This window comes from Arctopsyche grandis, chromosome 1, assembly GCF_051622035.1.
Source record: "Arctopsyche grandis isolate Sample6627 chromosome 1, ASM5162203v2, whole genome shotgun sequence".
Lineage (NCBI taxonomy): Eukaryota > Metazoa > Arthropoda > Insecta > Trichoptera > Hydropsychidae > Arctopsyche > Arctopsyche grandis.
Genome location: NC_135355.1, coordinates 10,912,973 through 10,933,325, shown reverse-complemented (window position 1 = coordinate 10,933,325; position 20,353 = coordinate 10,912,973). Strand labels below are relative to the sequence as shown.

Sequence of the window (20,353 nt, the reverse complement as noted above, 5' to 3'; positions counted from 1 at the left end):
CTTTATTAACAGTTAATAATACACACTGTTTATTTAATTTATGCATTAAATTCTTCTTTTTTACAAACTTTTTTTTGTACTGATATAATGAGTCAAGTGAGCTCACAGAATACAATAGTTTGGTATTGAATTTGGTTAATTAACGAAAACGCAGACTTTCCACTTGTTTGCACCACTCCAAGGAAATCCAGTGTATGTACAAGGATGCGATGAAGATCTCGTATCACAATTAAAAACCGTGTGATCATAATAAGTTCTCGTGTATAATATACAGTGTCGATTGAAAGTCACGTAGTTATCTGAAACGTCCCAGAACTTGACCGCCATTTGCGTATAATGACACGATTGCACATTATGCACGTCTCGAGATAATCTTCGGAATTAATTCAGCGTCGCACTATCGGCTACTGCCGTATAATCTACTATTGCAGTGGGTGGTCTCGGTTTCAATTCGTGGGACATCTTTGCTTCGGTCCGGTTTTTCCTGTTCGTTTTGTACATACGTACGTGCCCGTGACGGTGAAGGTGTTGGCAAATTTATTTTTTAATGTATGACCTTTGCGGGTCATGCAAATTTATTCGCATCAAGCGTCGAAAATCCGCCCCCTTTGAATCGGGTGCTTGAATTAAAGGTCATCGTCTTGGCGTGGTATTTTGGAAACGAGGGTTCAAAGTATTCTAGGGATGTTTGTTGTGAGAAGGGTGTTTCGTGTGAAATTCACTATCGCATGTTAGTTACGTTCGAAAATTGTCGTGGTCGTGTGAAAACGTTATCTTTCAATTCAAACATTTGATGTTATTTAAATTATTTATGTAAATTCGTACTATTATTATTAGTGTAAATATACATACATACATACATATGTATGTATATGTACTACCTATTAAAAGGTATATTATCATTATCTATATACGGGTTGTTCAAAAAACATCCCACGGGTTGGGTTAGGTTGGGTTAGGTTAGCACGTTAGGTGTATATCTAGCATTGTTGAATTATTTGATTCCGGTGATGGTTAGGTTAGGTTGGGTTACGTTAAGTTAGGTTAGTACGTTAGGTGTATATCGTGCATTGTTGAATTCTTTCATTCCGGTGATGGTTAGGTTAGATTGGTTTAGGTTGGGTTAGGTTAGCACGTTAGGTGTATATTAAAAGGTATATTATCATTATCTATATAAGGGTTGTTCAAAAAACATCCCACGGGTTGGGTTAGGTTAGTGGATTTTGTGGAATCGCCAGTCACTTGCATATGTACATATATACAATATATGTAAATACATATATGTACATATCAGTGGCGTGCCGTCATTGAATTGGAGAAACTAAGCTAGTCCCCTAAAATCCTTTACTTAAAATATGACATGAAGCAGTGGCGTGTCGTCACTGGACTATAGGGACTAAGCTAGCAAAATAGCTACCTAAAATTAAAAAATATCAACAATTCAATTACAATAAATTCAAATTGTTGTCCACATTGATATTGTTCACTCAGATTAGCGAAGTTCAGAATTCGGAATCGGCCCTACCATTACCTAGTAGTGGTATGGTCTGCCGCGTCGTTCGCTTGCACAGAGTCGACTTCCCAATTCTGTTTCCTTCACGGGATTGGTGAATTATTATTTTATTTTAACATATTAGCCACAGTGATATTACAGAGAGCTCCAACGCGTCACTGTGGCCAGTCATTCAATTATAATAACATAATAATAATAATAATAATAACATATTTAATAATTAAGAATTAATTTATAACATAATAATTATGTATATGTAGGCGTTCCATCAAAGACATTTTTTTTAATTTAATTGTCTCTTCAAACATTTCTGGAATTTTCACTAAAATTATTCTGATTTTTGTCTATTAAACATCATTCCGAACTTTTTTTTTGTTAAAATAACATATTCTCACAGAACTCCTTGGTTAAAATATGACAAGGGACTCAGCTCACGAAACGGTTCCTCCAGAGCAAATCAGTGCGGAGCGCATGAAAACAAATAACGCGGCCTTGGAATGTTGCATTCTCGATCGATTGTTCGACAAGTCATTCAGAAGATTAAGTTATGAAGATAAACATGATGATATTAAGAAAGGTAGGCTACTTAAGATATTTCTGTTAGCACAAAATTGAAAAATTATAAGTACTCGTCACTTCAAAACAGTTTATTATAATTTAAAAACGATGAAGTGAAACTAATAAAAAAACCTTGTAAATTACATATTTTTATCTATAATGTAATGTGAAAATTATTTTTTAAATATAATATTAAGTGAATTTCACGTGTAAGTTTATCTTATACATACATATGTATACATATATACCAAATTTGGAAACTGCAAATTCCTTATTTATCTTTTCAGAGTCCTCTAGTCGTTTGGTTGCCTCTTTGAAATGTTCGTTGATGCCAATAGAACAGTTAGATATGCAGTCGAATAAATTCAACCGTTCTACATTCACTGTCTGATTGCAATGTGAGATCACGCGCACAACAAATGATGCCTTTTCATTGATTAAGTCATCTAGTGCAGCGTATGACGTCACGTACACATTGATGACATCATCAGGTGGGCCCGGCCCTCCCGATGCGCTCAACAGACAATCGAGTGTAGCACGTTAATTGCCCGTCTGCCCCTCCATGCTAACTAACCATGTCATGGACCATTGTAGACCTCTTCAATCATCGCGCCTATCGTCATTACTATTATTATTTTTATTTCAGACATTCGAACACACAAACGGCGAAAAAATGCACCGAGTCATCTTGCGCAACGACGCTCGCCAGTGCAACAGATGTTAATTGGATGGAGCTTTCCGGTTCATTAGCCATGCGAGCGAATCGCGAAGACCGCCGCTAAAACGTGAGTTCCAGATAAACGCGGTTGCATTGCGTCTAATTGTGAGTGCAAGGAAGTGTGACTCGAATACGCGCAAGTCGACCGTTTGACCTTTAAGAAATACGTCGCGTCTGCCGGACGGCTGAGTGTTAACAATGCTACGAACAATGCGAATGCACAAACTTTGGACGTGAAATCTCTCCTAAGCCTAATTCGGTATTCACGAATGCCAATTACGCTACATTTTCATTGAAGCGTAATTTGTGCTCGATCACAAGTCTAAGTTCGTATGAATCCCTGTTGCGGTCTTTCGTGACTGGTCTGAAATGTTGATATTCGCTTTGTCGGCGTATCCCAAGTACGACTGATTGTGAAATATTAGAACAACTGAATACATTCTATGATTTGTTTTATTTCAGAATTATAAACTGTAACCATATTGTATAAATTGTTTAGCTCTTGGACGTGTTTGGCAAATTTATCTAATATATAACTTCGAAAGAGATATACAATAGAGTCATACAATAATAATTATCAAAAAATGTATGTGTTGCATTTAAATTCACTTTTATTATACTTACCTACATGCATATAGCTATGTACGTATGTACATTGTATGTATTTAAATATGGAAATGAGAATTTTTTTTGTCGATGTTGTCGCCGAAATCGAAAGTTGCGTTGTCGCAATGTGTCGACCAAAAAAAAAGCAATAAGTCAAATGTCAAAAGATTTATTAACACGAAGAACAATCTCGTTCTAAACGTATATGGATTTAACACTTGAGGCGATAGCCTACTGCACCAGCGAAGGCAACCTAGTTAAATTTCAAAATTAATCAACACAGCGGAACGGAAAGGGTTAAAATCGTTCGCTTTTCAATCAATTTGACTATTTAATGCACAAAAAATGCAAACTTATTGGCCTAGTATTAATAGCAATTTCGCTTCACATCGGTTCAAACGTTCGGTGTTAAATCAATTCGATACATTTCGCACGACTTTCAATCCACGGTGACATTCAAATCGTTTTGCAATAATAACAAAAAATCATAACATCGTGAATTTGCAATTTTTTCACGGGGACCCCCCTATTAGATCGATTTACAACGCAGCATGGTGACTTAAACATGTCTTGTTCTAATTTTTAGCGTAGCATATTATGCACAGTGTACGCTCGATTATCCGTGTGTGGATTATCCGTGCTTGATAGAAACGGTATGTTTAAGTCTTATGATAACAAAATAATTACCGCCTAATGTTACAAGTCAACCTATGAACCAAGTTGTCATATCATCAATGAAACGGCTTCATAGTGCTGGTCTTCTCAAAGCTATTGCTTAAGAAGATGATTATCACTTGTAATTTAGATTAATTATTTCGCTTAGATAATTGAAGCCCACTGATAAATGGCTTTGACTTTCATTTACATATATTATATTCCCGTTTCGCACAATGGGAAAAAGCGCCTAATGCTGGACTTGAGTGCTGGGATTACATGACTGATAATAATTAATTTGATATTATCAAGGTCCTAGACTCTTTTGTATCTTAGTATTATCGATAACATGCTTAGACTAGGAGTTCACTAAGTGAATTTTTTTGAATGTGGTATCCTATACAATTACATTAACAAATTTTAGATGTATTAATTAGAGCTGAGAGCTTTTATGAAATACGATGATATGAGAAAAACACATTAAGCAAATTCATTGTGTATTGACACATATTTATTACAATTATTTTAACATTAATACAACCCCAACAAAAGAGGTCATTTACGATATGAAGCCTGTACCTACCCAATTTATTGAAATTATTTGAAAATAAAAAAATTTGAAAATGAATTACATTAATATTTAGTATTTTCCCTCCATTCTTACCCACTCGCTTTACCAAGCGATGTTCAATCTTCTGAAATGACAGTTTGACATGACAATAACAATCTCTGGAAAAAAATGAGTATGTAAGAGTATATTGGATGCTATACACGGAATAGCAAAATCTTGGTCGGAAGTAAAATCAATAACACTGGATTGGTCACGGAGAAAGATTCTTCATAACATGAAAATTGATCATCGGATTGTGAAGAGATCGAGGCAACTGATACATCCGAAATATGCAGATTAGTGGAAAATTTAAAATGCTTTAAAAATTTTGGATCGGGAAAACATCGAGGATGGATTTCATCGCGTTTCAAATTATCCGGGATTTCAATGCATGAGCGATGCTGATATAGTTTCATTTATCACTCAAACCTCACTCACAAAACAACACAATAAAAATGAAAAAAGTCAAAAATTGATAGTTCAGATTATCCGTGTTTTTCAATTATCCGGTTCCGTACTCTCCAACATTAGTATGTATATATATATATATATATATATATATATATATATATATATATATATATATACATATGTATACATATGTATACATATTGGTGTTTATAAACATCCGTATCCGAACATTTCATTGCATGACCATTTCATCGCGGTGGCATTTTATCGCGAAGACAACTCACTGACAGATTTCATGCAAATATTTTTTATCCACAATATCAATCTTTTATTTTTATGTTGGCTGTACTTTTTGAAATGTATAATGAAACCGTTATTCCAATATTTGGAGCAATGATTTTTTGAATCTTACATATGTACATACGTAGTTATTCTTTTTAAATAAAATTAATTGAAAATTTCCGATTATATTATATATTTTGTTAGAAAATTTTTATTGCCGTATAGTATAATTAAAAAAATTGTTGCATGAAATCTGTCAGCGAATTGTTCCGACATGATGAAATGTCTTAGAATGGTAAACATCATCCACACTGCATGTATAATAATACATACATATGTACGTGATACATTTTATATGTAGGTATTAAATGAAATTATTCCAAAATATACCTACATACATTCATATATGTATATATTAAGAATTTAAAAATTTAAAACTGAAACGATAGATCAACGTCGATAACCGGAAGTCTGAATATTTTCATAACGTTCGGATAATGTCAGAAGTTGAGTCATATCCGCACCGATTTTCTTTTTTTATATTTTTCATTCATGATTTTTATTTTACGCTTTGTTATTTTTCCGCTGAAACGGAGCGTCAATGACTTATTTTTTTCTTTTAGCCAGTCAGTCAATATAGTTAATGGAAAAACTAAATTTATTTCCGTCTATCGAGCTTGTAATGGATACACTGATTTATTTAAAGAATTTCGTGTCGTATTTGCTATTTTCGCATAACTAAATCCTTGATAACTCAAGCCTCTCACATCGACATTCTTCGAATCAATTAAGATGGCGACGTAAATATAAATAAATAAATGCAACGTGATATCATCGGTAAACGCAATCGATCAAGCATGCATTAGATTTGATAAACTTTCGTTTTGTTCGGTTCGATCGATCCATAAATGTTACTATAACTAAGTAATCAAAACGTATACATATTTTTATGTGTATTCTATTATATCATATTTATAATGATCGAATGTGTCTGTGAATTATCAAATAATTGCCTCTTGATACCGACAATTTTGAAGGTTAAATAAATCACAATTTCTTTCGAAGGCGCCTGGGATCATTTTTGGTCCATTCTCGTCCGGTTTAATTTTGATGTCAATTTGAATGTTGACATCTTTGACAGAGATGAATATCATTCGTCGAAAAGGTCAATGGCAATACCAATAGACCGATGAATTTGCATATGTACTTCAATTGTTTTCCACGCTCATCAATTATTCAAAGTATTTACAATCAGTGGCGGTTAAAAATAAGAGTATGTAGTGTAATATGTAGTAACCTGTAGCAACCGGGATATCTACGTATTTGACGAATACAAGAAGTATAAAAAAATTTGATAGCGAAACATATGTTCATTTGTTGTCGGATTTTTTTTATTATTTAACATTAATTAATATAAATATTATAAACATAAAATATTAATAAGACGGAAATAATTAAAAAGGTCCAAATAAAATAATGCGATATTGTTTAAAAAAAAATTACTACATCCGGTTTACGAATTCTGACCAAAACCTTATCAGCTATCAGCAAGTTAGTACATAAAGAATGCAAATATACATTTTCAGCTTGATACGTTCAGGGTTGTGGAAAGAATCGTGGTCACAAAATTTTTTACTTTTCTAACAGTAAAAATTCCACTTCCGGTTTATTAAATTTACTATTTTTTTTTATTTTCATCACATTGTTACGAGAATTATACTTAATTTTTTTCGTGAAGAGCACACATGTTTAAGAGGTCGAAAAAAATAGTGAAAGAAAAATCGAACAAGAGTAAGCTGACACTTCCGGTTGACGGATGCTTACCAAATTTTTTACATAACTTGGTATTAAGCTTAAATTTCTGGATATGAAATTTCAGTTGAATAAGCCAAAAGGGTTCTGAGAAAAATATAAAAAAACCTAGATTCTCTAGAGTAAAAGTACTACTTCCGGTTCAGGTAAAAATATTCAAAAAATATCAGGGTATAAAATTTATAATTTTTATTACATGTAAAATTTTAGTCTGATTCGGTTAGCGGTTTGGGAGATAATTTAATTCAAAAACTTAAAATGAAAGAGGACACCTTCATATATATAAGGGGAGATACCATTTCCGGTCAACTTATAAATTAGAAAAAAAATTATATGCTACCGATTAGCATTTCAGAAATCGTTACTAAGTTTCAATTCGATATAACTAACGGTGTTCAAAAAATACACAGACACTCATAATAACACACACATTTTTAGATCATGAAAACGTGATCAGTGATCGATTCTGAGTTCAAATCAGTCAAAATCTCGAGTTCGAATTTTCGTATGATTACAAAACTTCAACTATTATTACTATGTGTACATAAAGTAAAAATGTACCTTCAGATTTAATTTTGAATCACAATAGAAAGGCATTGACATTTTAGTTGACGTTTTATTAAGTTTCTTTTGTAATATTGTTACTGCATCGAATTAATTTAACCGATTTCCATCCAATTGACTGCGACGTGCCACGTTACGCCATTAATTTTCCACATACACACACATTTTCAAAAAAATCATAAATATGTATGTATCTTTCATTTATATACGTTAACGGTTCATGAAATCGGACAAGACAAGACGTAAGAAAAAAGCCTACCAGACACGGGGATTCTACATATACATATATTCTAGATATTCTCGCAAGTTTTCTCATCTAGATGGTGAAAATTGCGAGCGTGTTTGTCTTATTAATATTGGCAAACACACTGAGAGCGGAAAATCGTAATAATGGCTTAACGGCAGCAGTTGATACAATTAGTATCAAATTTTACAATTTAAATTGCACTAGCATCCATTTATTTCAACAATGGAAAAACTATCGATATCATGCGCAATTAGCGTAAAATTGCAATGAACAATTATTCGAGACATAATTGGATTTTACATTCAATCAAACGTTCGATTCGTACGAGTCGTTAAATTTGATACTAATTGTATCAACTGCTGCCGTTAAGCCATTGTTATGATTTTATATTATATATCCATTTACTCGGTGCTACTAATTATATTATATTATTTACATTATTTTATTTAAATACTGCTTCTTGCTACGCAGGAAATTTTTTTTAAAAATAAGTTAAATTTTTTTGCGAAAATACGATATTTTAATAATAACCATTCTAAAATTATATAGATTTCAATGTAGGATATCCATTATTGGAATGTGCAATACATAGATATTTTCCATATTCAACGAAACACTTTGATGAAGTAAATCATTCGAGCTGCATGCGCCCTTTCTTATCGCATAAAATGTTCTTTACATTTTTTTTTAATTTTGATATTAATCATATTGTGTACACATGTATGTTCATAATACATATGATTATGAAATTGATATTCGGTTCTAAAGTGTGATTAAATATAATCGAATTGAACACACATCCATACATTACTATCGCTTTTGCATCATTCAGAGATGATTAATTCTATAACATTTCAATATGTCTTGATTAAACCATCGATTCTCAAAGACAGCATTTTATAAGAACTTATCGCCTTTTATTTTATATTTACCATCGTCCTTTTTAAATTAATATGACAGACAATATGCACATTATTATATAAATATGTGTATAAACGCGATAAACTACAAAAAGTACATTTATCATTGACAAATAAAGGCGTGAACTGATAGTGATGATACATGCTACCTGAAGTGTAGAAGTAAACAGTGCATTAAGGAATTATATCATATTATTATTTTATTTTGACTCTTAATAATTAGTATAATATATGTACATATCTAATTATTATTAAAAATAATAAAAAACTGAAATTAACAATATGTACCAAATGAAAGTTACATGAAAGTCCCATCTGTTATTTATTTATACGTCACTTACTACTTTATTACAGCTATTACAGTTCGACCCAATAACAGTGTTGATTTAATCGATCGCTACCAGGGGAAAAAAGTCGTGTTGATTAATTTCTAATTACATATAGTCAAACGCCTACTCGTCGACTACCGTGACGTTTATTTTCTCAAAGTTTTAGGTTTTTTTTTTATATTGATGAACGAAAGTACTTTCCAGCTTTTATGTATAATATATGTATCTAGGCACGAGACCGTTACTAACGATGGGGATATTTTTGCTGGGATTTTGTCGTACAAAATCCGTTGGAATAAACGACTAAAAGCCGTGGAATCCGCTTATCGCGTTCGCCCACAATTCCGAGAACAAAAAGCTCCAGTGCACAGTCTGTCATACTGATTACACAGTTTGCTTTGACGACAATGACGCATCTACATGAAATGATTTGCCTTTGACTTAATGTGAATAGACGGTTTATTACTTTATTTTTAAGGATGCATCGCTGATTGTCACTTAATTAAAATCGATGATGTTATTATACATGGCTTTTTTTAAAGGAGCTGTAATCTACTTTTTGTCACGCTGACTTGAACTTAAATTTAATTTAATAAAATATAAATTATTTTTAGGAGATAAGAAGATCGGAGAAAATTGCTCTATTTGAAAGAAAAAATGAGAAGCACTGGTACGAAGGATTTGTTATCTTCAACTTTATGCACAAAAGTTTAATTTATGCCTTTTGTCAGCATTTACCTTATATTCTGTTATAATTCGTCGTTTTTGATATATTTGAAAAAAATATTTTCAATTATTTTCATTATTAGCCAGCAGCATAGCTCGGTCGTTAAGCTTCTGCTTAGCGTCAAGAAGGTGCCGGGTTCAATCCCTGAATGAAAATGAATTTTTAAGAGTATGCTGTTGGTCAGACCTGGATTTGTGCTCCAGGTTGATCGTTTCCTATCAGAGTTTGCCAATTTTCTCTGATTTCATTGTTGAAACGGTTCCCGGAAAAAAAATTGGCTAAAAATCCTTCCTACCTATGTACTATGTCGCCACTATTTGAAGTTTGATTGATGTACAATAAAATTTATGTACAATTCATAGATGTCTCGTTAATTTGCGAGTTTTTCAGTGTCTCGCAATTCAACGACTTGTAATAAAAATGCTGCATTTGTATTTGTAATTGGCCAAGAAGGCGCATTGGGATTTACCTGTAAGGCCTTCCTGGTATATATGTAAATAAATAAATAAATTACAATCGGAAACTTCCACAAAACAAATATTATTTTATGATTTTGTGAATTGTATGTATATTCGCTCTTGAAATTTTATTAGGCTCTTGTTAAAACTTTTTTTGCTAATGTTGCACCCACGTGACTCTGATGTCTAATTATTTATGAGTATGTTTTCATGTTTATTGGATATAAAATATAATATATAGGATATTCACTTTTGTCCTGCGTTGCGCGGCTACATTGACGTGGCATTATCGTTCACGGTATAGTTAGCCCGGCATTATCGTTGCGGCTTTGTCCGAGTGCCATATAATATTTATGTTAAAAGGGTTACATCCCAAATGTGAATCGCTACCAGGATAACCGCCACTACGAAAATCAGTCGCGCGGGTTTCCTGTCACCCCAAATCTTGTCGCACAGAAAAATAGCCAATATGAACCAATATGTATGTATGTAGGTCCTTAAATATTGTATTTTTTGTTTTGCAATAGTTACAAGTATATACTCCATAGTTATTATATAAACTATGGTTTTGTATGAAATATATAGACTAATTGTCTTTACTGAGTTCTCCAATGCTATTTACAGAATAAGGCTTTTTTTCAACTAAAATAACGAACGATTTTGAACGGAAGCGGAGCTGGAGCATTCGGAGTTATGTATAACGAACTCATTGTTTATTTTTTGGATAAATTTATCACAGTATTAGTGATTTCTTTATTACGATACCTTCCACCATATTTATAAAACAAATTACCCTTGTCACTTTTATACTTACGAAGGAGAAATTTTGAGGCCAACGTCCACTTCAGTCAAACATTATTTCTAATTTGTCGTGAATTATGTTTATATTTGTTGAATAATTTAGATTGCGTGCCGTTTCACGGGTATGAAAGTGGTATGGAACACGCACAAGCACCAAACTCCGAGATATACCCATCAAGTCCCTGTCCCATTGTGGTCTCATTAATAGAAACAGATGATGTACTAATGGACGGTGTGCGTGAGCTCGTCTTTCGGTAGCTATCATACCTACAATGTACATACATACATTCTAAATGAGGCAAAAGCTCCAACAATTACTATTCGTCAACTTTCACCACAATACAATAATATACCAAAAGCACATACATACATACATACATAAGTATAATCCAATATAAATTAGATCATCTCATTGCAAACATTTACTGGTTAAATTGACTGTACTAATAATTGCGTACTTATTGCAAGAATGAAAAAAAAACGCTATTAAACTTCGGTAATTACACACTTGACTCTAACGAAACCTGATTATCGTGACGCTAATTATTTTTACGTGGATATCCTGTGTATAAAGTTTTTAATTGTTTTTAGTGTTCAATTTCCTTTATTGTCGTAGACAGTGCTGGTTAGTCATGTGTATAATGAACGGTATTACCTTCTCGGTGATAAAAAATCGCTTTATAAGAACCAGTTCCCGTTACTGAATTTTGAAATACGAGAACCGTGTTAAACACGGCAAATTCGAATTGCAATGCAAAATGCACGCAGGACCGATAATTTATTCACATTATCATCTCTCTTTGCTGTTAGTAAAATGAACGTATTATAATTAGTACCAGGGCCACGCCTACCATATATAAAAATGGGTGCAACGCATACAGGCGGCCGAAATACATATAAAGGCGGCCGAAAGAAAGTAAAAAAAATTATATTCCTTAAAAATAAGAAACAAGACTGAACTTTTTAAAATGCATTTAGGTTGTTGTATACTTGTGAATTTCTGTTACAACTTGTAACACACCTGAACTACAATTCGGGGAAATAACGGGATAGCAGGTATAGCTTCGGTCCGCACAGAGCTAGGTCTTTTATATTGTATTTGCGACTGCCAGATGTATTTCTTTAAGAGGGCTGGACAGCAGCGCCTTGTCCATACAAACGTACTATACTTCTCCCTAACTCAATTATGGCACTAGAGAAATTATTTTTTAATATGCTATGGATATCCACCATTGGGGTGCATCAATCGTTTTATTTTTTTGATTAATTATTTTTTATAGGAGCTAGGAGCCGCCAAACATCTATAAATTGCCTCTTTTTTACACCCACGAAAAGAGTCTAGCGTGGTTATTTAACGGTCGATTTAAAAAAAAATACGCCGATAGATGCACAGAAAATATCTTTCTTATACCGATGATGAATTTTTTTAAGAAATTGGTCCAGTTTTGGAGGAGAAAATAGTAGAATACGAAACCTCGATTTTGTCAATTTAAAACACGTTTTATCTGGTCGAAGCGCAACTGTCGCATTCACGCAATATATATATATTGATATATATTGTCGCATTCACTCAATATATACATACACTCAATATATATATATCGAAGAAAGGAACGGTAACAAAATTAAGGTTTCGGGTGTACAGCCCTCTTAAGGATGATGAATATTGGTTGGTCATCGTAAGAACAATGTCCTAGATTTTCTATAGTGAACTTGAAAGCGTTCACAATGACTATATTTTCATACTCATGAAAATATAGTCATTGTGAACGTTTTCTAGTTCACTGTAAAAAATCTAGGACATCGTTCTTACAAGTTCACTCGAACTTGAAAACGTTCAGTCTCTCTTGGCATATGGTCGTGTTCAGAACTAAACAGAAAACTTTGGTTTTCTATCTGTTTTTCTGGCTTATTTTTATTGTCATTAAAATTTTCAACACAATATTTATTACCAGGTAAGATTTTTGAACTACTCGCATGCACGTCATTTGTTTTTATTGCAGTCTTCATTGCGGTTGTGGCACGCGTCACACATGTTGAGAGCACCTGCTACACTACAGTACGACTCGGACACCTTTGCCGCATTCAGTCTCAGTACGACTCTCGCGCCGGTCACAGCCTCCCTGGGCAGTTGCGAATTAACATAAAAATTACCGGTACATAAGCACAACATAATTTTTGCAAATTACGTACATAGTATGTCAGTTGATTTTCTCCATTTAAATTTTCAGAACTTTTTTTGACATTTATTGCGCAATTTAAATATAAATTATGTATAATCAATGTTTATATATGTATATATGAGTTCTATACCATATGAGTTAAAAATTATGATTATTTTGTATCATTCATATACATGTACATATATAAACAAACAAGTGTTAGCACGTATCACTCTCCATATCTAACGAATTTTATGAATGAAAATATTGTGAAAATGTATTAGAATATAATTATTATCTAAATATATATATATATATATATATATATATATATATACATATATTTGCATTTGGTTTTTTATATATATTTTAACCAAAGTTTTTAAAATATACTTCTGCGATGTGTTTTTTATTACTGAATCGTTAGATTCGAGTTTTTTTCATTGATGCGTTTCGTTTCGGAATTCTGGCCTCAATATTGGATCGTTTATATTTTCGTACGTAGAAATCTTACGTTATTAGATCTGCGATTTTCCTTGAAGTTTTTCTTCCATCTTGAAAAATTTTTCGAATCCAATTTACCGGCACAAAGTCAACGTTTGTGAGGACGTCTCACGCCTGTCTGTCAAATTATTTACGATGTTTTGTCGTTGATTTGACTCGCGTCTCCCATTCACTTGTATTTAATTAATAAGACTTTTTCAGTATAAAAGTGTGCAAAATTCAGTCTAATTTGTAAAAATGCGTGTGACAAAATTTCTTCGTAATTGTGATTAATATTTCTTCCAGTGAAAAAATAACGTTTCCGTATATTTTTACGTATGCTAATTTAGTTCGGTTAAAAATGGATTTTTTATTAACCTTTCTTTATTACATTTTGAATATATAAATCACTTCCTCTGGAATTCACGACATATTTGTTTAATTAAAAAATGTCCTCAGTGGCAATTTTTAGATTGGGTTAAAACAAAGTTCAAATCTTAAATACGCTGATGATAATCATTGAGGCGCACTGAATAGCTCAATTAACGGAATTCCTCCAATTATTTACAATCACAAAATTTTTAAATGAACTAGAATGTCGCTCACAAAGTAAACTTTTGATAATACCTCTAATTATGGAATTTTCACTCGGTGATTTTGTCGGGATATTCTGCCGTAATTTGAATTCGCAATTAGCTTTGAAATTCTCGTCCATTAATAAATAAAATACGAACTTTCAACTTTTCCACCATACATCCATAAAAAAAGTGTCAAGTTTAATATCTAACCAAGTAACGAGGCGAAAACGAAACGTAAATCCAGACATTGTATTATTTGTACATATGTAATTGCTTTTTGTATTAATGTTTCGAGTGTTTTCCAGAAAAAACAACTTTACCCATTGTGATTTTATTTTAGTTTTCTTTCTATGAATGCAAAATATTTATTTTAAGTTTTATTTTATCCTGTAATATTTTGATTTTTAAATACTTTTTATTATTACGAAATTATGTTCACAAATCCTGTAATATAAACTCAGTCCGATATGGGACAAACATGTTTTTTTATAAATCATCGACGGTCACGAAATTCGACATTCATTGTGCAAGGTTGCATTGTATACATTTTAAAGATCGAGTTACCTTTTATATATGCTTTCACGATTGTTCGATTTCAGAGGCTTTTAATATGTTATTTATAATATAATATTAATTATCTAGTATAATCATACATTGAAATTATGTAGTAGAGCCCGTATACAATTCAAAATTTTTCTGAACACAAAATGTTTCCGGACAATATTTATAGATAACGTCAATGTAATGAATTGATTGAAGACATCATAGGGGATCTTTAATCCTCGTAATCCTTTATTGGACATGAAAGGGTTGAACGGTGTTAATCTGATGTACATATGTATGTACATACCTACAATCTACGTATGTCAAACATGAAAATTTGATCTTCGGAATTGTATAGTTGTTCTTGACGTCAAAACTAGAACTTACATAAATAAATAACATGAGCATGTCGATGATTTAGGGCAGTTTAATTAATTTGGGCCACGGTCCCGTGAACCCAAGATTTTCGGTATGTTTATTTAACCGATGATATCACTAGTTGGCCGACTCCAGATCGAGTTTTACGACAGCCAATAAAGCTCAAACATCGCCGAATTTAATTGCAACTTTATGTACCAATTGACATTTTAAAGTTCAACGTACATTGCATACGTACACTGTATCTAAGTAAATGTTTAGAGACGGACGCATCATCGCAACAAAATATGGAACGATAAGTGTATATCTGATTGTATGCAAGTATGTATGTATGTAAATACAAGAGGAAACGATTTAAGGAACATTCAGAACCACAGATATAATTAATGCTCACACTATCATGATCGCTATAAACATTACAATTTATAATCCAAACACATCGTTTACGCTTCGCAAACATCTGGGTTACGAATTGATTCGCATTAAGACAGCCAAACAAACTAAAACCAATGAATGATCCAATGAAGTCAGGATCAGACTTCTGTAACACGATGGGTTCACGACCTAATGTCGATATTTTTATAATTTAAAATATAGCTGTATAAGAACTGTTATTGTCGTTTTCATATGCTATGCTATGCACATATTTTTATTACAATATTACACAAAAACGTGTTTAAATTAAAAAAGTTATTAAATAAATTTCCAAAATATAGTATTCCAACCCTGCATCAAGGGTAAATTTATCCCTTAGACGCCTCGCGTTGAATTGAATGAACAGAAAAAAGACTCGAACGAATATGTTCTTAGACAGTGTGACATAAATAGCTTACAATAGGCGTCAATTGTCAATATTTCTTTAGTCTAGGCTCCGGTTACTCTGTCGCTTTTATTCGCAATACAATAAATACTGGTATGTACTAACAAATAGTGTAAAATTTCAACGGCAACTTTTTGAAAGCCAGCTTGGATACATTTCATCAAGTACACCTCGATTTTGTGAATTTTTTAACGTTTTTTCCCTAAAAATTACCATACAAATGGGCTATTTTTTTCTCGAAAGCTTTTATGTCGCATTCGTGCTTTCAGTCTTTCAGACATACGCGGAATAATACAAGCGAAAAAGACGTCGATAAATTATAAAGTTTAAGAACGTCTTGTGCCAAACTATACTAGAATACAAATTGGTCTAATTTTTCCGTACGAATTTGAAAAACCAATGCTCCAAAGACTCGGGTGTAATTATTCGCGATGCAATAATTCAAATTGAAACGCGCGAAAACCGGTAAATTCAACTTCACCATATTGGATCATTTGTATGCGTAAAACATATATGGAGTTGAATAGATTTACTAAGAGTGAATGAATACTTTATTAGAGCGCGTTAAACGAGATGGGATGCGACATACTTATACCGTGTTGTGCGGATGTGCGGCAATTTAACAAAGTGCGAATAATAGCTGCATATAAACTATGTACATATACTTACATATATGATATAAGTTTGATTTAATTATGCGATAGTGCTATTAAGATAATGCATTTAAAATACATACATGGGTATTTTGTTAATTTCAATATAAAATATAAATTTATTAGAATGGTTTGTATTTGAATTAACATGCAGGTATGTATATCTGTAGTGCATGACTAACGACCGGTTTTCAAACAAAACGCGCTATCTAAAACCGGTGATTATCAATTCTATAGACGAGATCAATTTTACGGTTGAAATGTGTATGAAATAGACCCCACCGGTAGTGTTTTGGTGGTCGTAATTGGGCGTACCTATTATTCGTAATTAAATTTCGACCTTAATTGCCGTGAAATGTTCTATTATTAACCATTTATGTACACAGAAGTTTTCGAGGAGTGTCGCTCATCTCGCTTATCAGAACTTTATCATAGATAAAAAGTGGAATCATAAACATTTTTCTATTCAAAATGAGATAATTTACATCGTGGAAGTCTAGACCAGGCTAAAATATTTTATGTCGAATAATTTCCACATACATAATGTGTATTTAATTTTTATTATATAACTGCAAAATACTTTAAATTATGTATATATGTAGTTAAAAATATTATATATGTACATATGTATGTACCTATATACACATATGTATGTATAAATGAATGAGAAATGAGAAGTATGAAAAATAAATTGTACATGTATATACATATTAAAGCTTCCAATCCCGGGATCCCGGGCACCGGGGTTCCGGGATCCCGGTGTTTTCTGGCACCGTGAATCCCGGTGCTGAAACTAGTCTGAATACCGGGATTACGGTTCTGGTAGAAATTTCTTTAAAAATATTATTTTTACAAAAATAATATGGAAAAAACATAAAACAACATTATATAATGAACAATGGTGGGATGAGCAATGACAGTCATAGTCCATTTGTTTGTTACCCGTTTCGACGCCGGCTTGCCGTTTCCACGAAATGGTATGAACGGCCTGTATTTTGTCGCAGATATTGTGCTCAACCGCAATGATATTTGAAGTATATTTTAACTGATTCGAACTATGAATCGACCACTGATCACGTTTTCGTGATCTAGAAAATATGTATGTGTGTCTGGTTTCTGTGTTAGTGTCTGTATGTTTATTGTGTGTCAGTGTATTTTGGGGATTTTTTGAACACTGTTCGTCCTATCGAACTGAAACTTAGTGTTGGTTACTGAAATTATTAAGACATATTTAATCATTACCATGCTCTTTAATACAATTTGCCAGTAAATATTTACATATGTACTTGAAAATCCTAAAAAACATCATGTCCTCTCAAAATTTTCAATGGACAAAAATTTATTATTCGATTTTTATATGAATATTTTGATGTGCACATTATTTACTTACCGAATTAGTATTTTCTTATTTATTTCTATTGGAAAAAATGATAAAAAATACAATTGCTATCAAACAGTTGCTCAAGACCGGTTTCGATCGCTAAATTATACATTAACGCTTAATCGCTTATAAATTAACTACTTAACCGTATAATAACATAAATTAAGATTATCAATTTGATTACAGTCAAATTGCAATAAATCAAAATACACCGGCAATGTTCAAATGTCGAAAATACACTATACTCTTCCTGGCGCGTATCGTGTACAATTTTATCGTAACTAATGCACTTTTGAAATTTCATATACTGGATTAAGAATACTCACACGGATATTCGACTTAATTAAGCGTTAACCCGTTCTAGCCGCACAGCTTCCGTTACATTGATTGCGTGAACTTTAACCGTGAATTATCAACGTATACATCAGAACCAACGTAAAATGCTGGATAAATATGCTATTAAACTGACGGTAAAATCCATCATAGTGTAAAAATTGTTTCATTTTATAGATTACAAAACAAGACAAGAAGTACACCAAATTCTGTGGTTCTAAATAAACAACATTAATATGTAGTTGCATAAGTATATGTATGTACAAACATTCATATTTATTTAGTAGTTCTTACACAATGTTACTTTTCAATACAAAATGGGTCGCAATTTTAAGTTTGCATTCAATGATTCAATTGCATTGATGTACTCCTATTGGATGTATGTACATATGTAGAATCAGAGAAATATCCTCATGATCTTTTATGACATTTTAGTGTATGTACATATGTATGTATGTATATTATTACGGACCAACAACTTCATTTGACATTGACATAATCATGTTTTTAATGCACTGACAATCATTATTGTTGTACAGACTGATCAATGGACCAATTGACGTAACTGATTGATTTATCGATCAATTTCTGAAGTCTGGGTGAAAGTTGTATAGTTTATATTTATATAAGTTTTTTACTGAATTTTATAAACTCACATTTTAAGGGGAAATCTTTCCGCGCTCGATGTTCATTAATACTTTTTTTGTTGTTGAGAAAGCTACTATTTTGATCGGTCGTTGAGAGGTCGTTATTGATGATTATATGCGCTGAAAATAATCTCTTTATTTTTTCGAGGCGATTTAAAGATTGCCTTCGTATTTTATTTACAGTATAATTATATGTCAATAGCTCGCAATTTAATTTTAATTTTGTTTTTTTTTAGAATGAAGGATTTTAAAGTAATAGTAGCATTCAATGAACGTTTCAAATTGAGTCACAGCTCGCATTTTGCAAAAGCGCGAAATTACATAGACATGGCCGATTTGTGCTATAAAGTAGCATGGGGATAATTGAATATCCGACACACCTCGTTCTCAAATGTCAACCACGTCATGTTCAATTACTGCCATGCATTTGACAAGCGGTGGTGTGAGATTAAACGTGCTCAAAAAAACGTGATTTTTTTAATAATACGTGTATACATACATATGTATGTACTAATAAATATTATCCGTATGTTCTGAAACGCTTCTCTGTTGTTTACACATATTATACGAGTGTCGTTTCCCGGCTGTAAGTGTGTTAAAACACGATTTAGATATCGAAAAAATATTTACAATTCAAATTCGTATCGTTTCCTTCACTTTTAATATTGTTCGGAAATGCTACGTCCTTTTATGGAACACGTATGAATTCATGTTTTGAATTTTCTTGCAATGATCAATTTCCTTTTAAATCAAAATAAATATACTTATATTTGATCTCAAATAAATATCAAAAATATTGTTGTTTTTTTTTTCAGTACAAAGAGTGAAGTTGACCTGTAGATATTTTCCGGACCTGTTGATCTCTTCTATATCCGCATAAGGTTAGTTATTGAATAACAATTCAAAGCTTTCTATATTGTATCTAATAAATAATTTCGAGAGACTTTGTGTGTATGTATGTAAGGTTTGTTGGTAATCGAAAAACGAATCAAAGTTTCTATGACGACGATTCGATATGGTTGAATTTTAATTGAATTTGAATTTTTTTTTCGATTCAAAATAAATTTAATAAAAAAAAATTAATATTTACTATTAGATTCGCCATGTTTAAGCTTTTTATATTACAAATACTGAGCGAAGCCGGGTAAAACAACTAGTATAACTA

General features: G+C 32.2%; 2 protein-coding genes across 3 annotated transcripts in view; one reads left to right on the top strand and one right to left on the bottom strand.

The window, feature by feature from the left end:
- LOC143918345 (uncharacterized) overlaps positions 1-2,471 on the bottom strand; it is a 31,721-nt gene extending 29,250 nt beyond the window's left edge. Inside the window, exon 1 of the mRNA XM_077440204.1 lies at positions 2,320-2,471. The gene's annotated coding sequence lies outside the window, so the exon portion shown is untranslated. The remainder of the gene's footprint in view (positions 1-2,319) is intronic.
- Positions 2,472-13,196: 10,725 nt separating this feature from the next.
- Positions 13,197-20,353, top strand: part of LOC143918335 (uncharacterized) — a 41,811-nt gene continuing 34,654 nt past the window's right edge. Inside the window, exons 1-2 of one of the 2 annotated variants that reach the window (XM_077440180.1) lie at positions 13,197-13,366; positions 20,004-20,069. The gene's annotated coding sequence lies outside the window, so the exon portion shown is untranslated. Of the gene's footprint in view, positions 13,407-20,003; positions 20,070-20,353 lie in introns of both variants that reach the window. The other variant, XM_077440190.1, reaches the window with a different exon arrangement.